General features: G+C 37.8%; 1 pseudogene; it reads left to right on the top strand.

The window, feature by feature from the left end:
• Nucleotides 1-901: 901 nt before the first annotated feature.
• On the top strand, nucleotides 902-1,258 carry LOC114639295 (annotated as a pseudogene).
• Nucleotides 1,259-5,273: the final 4,015 nt, after the last annotated feature.

The raw sequence follows: 5,273 nt of genomic DNA, 5'->3' as shown, positions 1-5,273 counted from the left end.
TTCGACCGGTTTCATTCTTCTTTGATGTTGGGACATGACATGTGTGACAAAACCACAAGAAAAGATTGTCATAACTATAATAGTTTTATACATTTTTAGTTGTTGAGAAGTTTTGTATACTTTCTTTTAGGAAAGATCTTATACATATATCTTGGGATTGGACAAAGAACCATATAGGATGACGATTCTTTGGAGACAAGAAACAAACAGGCAGCCAAGATGGGTCCCTGTGGATCACAATTCTCCCTGAGCCAAGAATTCCAACTAGAATTTCAGGTAGCTGCGACAGTTGCTGTATGTATACTGAGTGCTATAAACTGGTATGCACATTTTGCAGTGTAGTTACTTGCAAGAGGACTAGGGCAGCATAGATCCTTGGGAGTGAGATGAGCTGTTTATCTACAGTGAAAGGCATCAAGAGCTCAGTGCACAGTATGTCACAAGCCAAATCGTGACATGAACGAGCAGAATGAGAGGTACTGAAGCTTCAGGTAGTCTGAGAACAGAGTCCCTTACATTTCTCAGGCTTTCAGTTGAGAATCAGGAATATCATGTGTCAGAAGAAAGAACAATACGCTTCAGGATTAAGGATAAAATCTTCACTATTAGCAAAGCAGAACATCATGACTAATTTAAAGTTAGATTAACAAATATGATAAATGAAGAGAACCCCAGGAAAATATAGGGCATCAAAACTGTTAAAAGCTTCCACAAGAATCAGAGGAAGGGAATGGGACAAAACCTATGTGAAGAAATTAGAACAGAAAAGTCCCCACATTTCATTATATATGTAACCTGAGGGCCTCGAGGAGCTCATTAAGGTTCATATAGGAAAACTACAAGGAGTACAAGATAAAAAACTGCTTAAATGCACAACTCCTCCAGCCTCCAAAGCCAAGAGATGCCTAAGGAGAAGCAAGATGTGGTTGTACAGGGGGGTTGGGGGCAGAGTCCACATCTCAACTTTTGCGACAACCACCACAATCAACATGCCTTCGGAGATCTGCACGCCTGATCATGGGGTCTGGTCCCTGCTCAATACACTCTTCATGAACTCTGCTGCCTGGGTTTCATAGCGTATGCCTACTTTGTGAAGTCTAGGTACAGGAAGATGGTGGGTGATGTAACTGGGGCCCAGGCCTATGCCTCCACTGCTAAATGCTTGAACATTTAAATGCTTGAACATGCTAAATGCTCCCTGATCTTCACTGTCCTTATGGCCATTGTCGTTATCATTGTCTATGCCACTAGAAAATAGTCATCTTGTACCATCTCACAGTAGATAAAAGACTCTGGGGCCTTCCATGCTTGCTATGTGTCCCACTGTCTCTAGTCTTGGCCCTGACCATTTATTTACCCTATATATATGCAAGTGTTAAACTCACATTTGTGTCCGTAGTGGATTCAATAAAGTGCATGTACTGTGGAATAAAAAAAAAGAAGAAAACTGCTTAAAGTCAAATATAAAAAATTCTGAAAGTGAAATAAATAATCAATATATTCTTTACAAGGGACCAACACCACAAATGTAGGTCATCTTTCACCATCAACAGTGGAGCCATAAAAACACAGAGCATCATGCTTACTGATCAGTTAAAATTCAATACAGAATTTCTTCACTTCAAATTTGAAAGGATAATTGATGTTTTTAGATAAAAGAATATAGAAATTTCATGACTAGTGGAGCCACATTATAATATTATCAAAATTCATATGATCTATAAGAAGTTATACAGAAGGAAATAAAATAATGGATGGAAAAATATATTGCAATTTCTATTAAGGCCATATGAAACTTTAAAATAAAAATCCATATGTGTTATGTTGTATACAAAACACATATATTATGTAATATATGTAGATGTCATATAGAAGATGATAAATGTTAAAAAGTTTAAGTATGGTCAACTATGTGGGCAGTTTGTTCTTTTTTTAAAAGCACTGGCCTAACATTGTTATCCAGTGTTATAGGTTATTCTATCTTGTTCTAAAAATAATCATTGAATAATGAAAATATGTGACAAAACTATAAGGAATTTGATTTAAAATTACTTTAAATAGGCTAAAAGAAATTATATAGTATCAAACAGATATAAATAATTAAAAATAAGGTAGATTTAAATGAAATCATAGTACAATAGGCATACGTGGGTTAAGCATTTCAATAAAACCCCAGATACTGTCAGATTGCATTTAAAATTGTCTTTGGTTAGATTACTTACAGGAAACATAAATAGAAGTTCACAGATAAATCGGTAGTCAAATAATGAAACAAAATACATTATGCAAGGGGTAACTACACAAAAGCTGAAGCAAGTATAACTTTTTTCTAAACAGACACAAGATAAGGACTATTATCAGAGCTATATCAAGACCATCAGTGAGGAAGATTAACAATGATAAATGTGTACACAAATAATAACAGCTTCTGGAAACTCAAGCAAATTCTGATGGGCAGAGATAATCAGATATGATTAATTTCAACAATCATGGTTGGATTATTGAATCTCTTTAATCAAAAATTGATAGAACAAGTAGAGAAAAAAATCAAAAGGGTATAGAGAATATAGGTCAGGAAGATGAGGAGGGTCGAACTCAGTTGGTCTATTTAGGACAACAATGTCCTGAAGTTGGCAATCTCAGAAGTTGCTAAAAGTGTAGGTAGCAGTAGGATTGAGACTGACTTAGAATGGTAACCCAGAGAGATGTTCCATTGAGATTATGGGAGAAATAATTGATTCATGTAAATTCAGGGGATAAAACCGAGGCTAATCCTGTAGAACGGAAAGTATAGGTTGTTCTTCATAAGGTATTGAAAGGGAAGCAGAACAGTAGGACTGCTGTCTGGAGGAGGAACTGGATTTGCGAGAGAGATGTTTGCAAAAATAAAACTGCTGAGGTTTCTTGTTTGTTTGTTTTTGTTTTTGTTTTTTCCCCTAACAAAGAAGAATCGCATAGATTTGAGAGTGTGTAAAGAGTTCCTTCTGTTGGCTTTTGTTTTTATCATGAAGTGATTACTAAAACCATCAGCTGAGGGGAGAAGACAAAAGATGTGGGGGGTTTAATTGGATTTGAAAAGATGTAGATTTCTTTTTCTTTTTAAATTGGTAACTGGGTTTTATGAATTTACTGTGACTATGCAGAGAAACATTAGTTCAGGTTTGATTAAAGGTTAGTTCTATTGCAGGTTATATAAGATGCCACTCATTTGCCATCTCCCTTCTGGTCAGCATCTCTACCTGGAGTCAAGGTGGATCACCCCACAGCCCTGTCTGTCTCCTAGGAGGCCTGCTCTAAGCAGGAACACAGATGAGATTCCTGCCACAACCACCACACCAGCTGGGACCCCACAGTGCCCAGTAGACATGGACTCTGTCCTTCCCTGTCAGATCTAGGTCCACACCTCCACCATGCATTCATGGTGGATTCACCTGCCTGCCTCCCTTCCCAGCCCTGCCTGTCTTCCAGGAGGCCTGCTCTAACCAGGGGCACAGCTCTGCCTGCTTCCCAGGAGGCCTGCTCAAACTCATGACACACAGTTCCACCTGCCTCCTTTGAGGCCTGCTCCAATCTGGGACACCTAGTCCAGCTCTCTCCATAGTCAACAGATAGTGAAATGTAAGCTCAAGAACATGATCTTAAGAAGCAATTGAAATAGGCCACCATCAGAACTCAACTCTTCTACTACAGCAAGCCCTAGATATCCTAATACTCCTGGAGAGCAAGATTCTGACCTTATTTCACCTCATGAAGATCTTCAAAGAAGATATACATAATTCCTTTAAAGAAATACAGGAGAACATAGACAAATAGGTAGAAACTCTTAAAGAAGAAACAAATAAGTCTCTTAAAGAAATGCAGGAAAATACAATCAAACAGTTGAAGGAAATGAAAAAAATGGTCTAAGATCTAAAAATGAAAATAGAAGCAATAAAGAAAACACAAATAGAGGCAACCCTGGAGATGGAAAACCTAGAAGAGAACTGTAACTACAGACACAAACATCACCCACAAAATACAAGAGACAGAAGTGAATAGATAACAAAAAAGAAATTGATACATCAGTCAAAAAAAATGCCAAGTGTAAAAGTTTCTAACCAAAAGCATCCAGATAATTTGGGACACAATGAAAAGACAAACCTAAGACTTACTTTCTTTAGACTTTTGAAAATAAGATTGGAGCCATTGACAAGTTCACCTGCGTTGCAAGGGCAGGGGATATAGCTAAATTGGTAGAATGCTTGCCTATCGTGTGAAGCAATGATTTCAATTCCCAGAATTGAACAAATTGTGTGTGGTAATAAACACTTGTAACCACAGCAGTCAGGAAGTGGAGGAAGGATGATCAGGCTATCAAGACCATCTTGGTTATTTGTGAATTAGAAGCCAGTCTGGGTTACGTGAGTTCCCACTTCAAAATCAAACAAACGAAACAAGCAATCAAGCAAAAAGAGAATCAAACCAATACCTTGCCCCCACAGATAAAATAAAATATGAGCATAGCAATTTAAAATATTATCTTGTACTCTTACAGGTTTTTAATGATCTAGACTCATACTGTCATGACCTTGTAGCTACACACTGTCCGTTGGCTTCCATTTTTTCTTTTAATGTCAGCTAACTTGAGTCTTTATGCTTGATGAATCCATGGTTCTTTTGTCTTCCCCAGGCTCACATTCTGAGCAAAGCCTTCCCTTCTTTCAGGCTCAGGTTACCATCTCAGGATACCCTTTCTGATCCTTATCTACACTCCAGCCTTCTTCATCTTCCACCCTCATTCTCCTTCTTCCATTTCCCTGGAACATCTCACAAAACAGCTCCAGAAAAAGAAAATAATATGATGCTGATCTGGGAATTATCTCCTCTTACACAAATCCGTGAACTGCCACCTATCAATAGTGAGGAGGTCAACGAGACAGAACCCCTTTATATATTATTAAGAGCAATAGCCTAAACAAACAACTCCCAGGACAACTTTCTCTGATGTTGCAGTATTAAAACACCAGTAAGGATGGGTTTGATAAGTCATACGACTTACCTTCACCTGTGTTTGCTTGACCCCCTACTGCTCTGTGACTTTAAACAACACACCACTATTATCTTTATTGTAATGTATATACAAGGTTATCTACCCGCTGTTACTGCACATTACTGTACAGTAAGTTATTGGCAGATGGCTAGAACCAATATTGTTCTACTGCTTTTCTTTATACTATGTAAACTTTACTCCACCAACTTCATAAGTCTTCTTGCTGGTGCTTGCTTTTCCTTTG

Source organism: Grammomys surdaster, unplaced genomic scaffold (assembly GCF_004785775.1).
Source record: "Grammomys surdaster isolate TR1022 unplaced genomic scaffold, NIH_TR_1.0 125692, whole genome shotgun sequence".
NCBI lineage: Eukaryota > Metazoa > Chordata > Mammalia > Rodentia > Muridae > Grammomys > Grammomys surdaster.
Note: the sequence above shows the minus strand (reverse complement) of the source record. Positions and strands in the feature narration are given on the sequence as shown.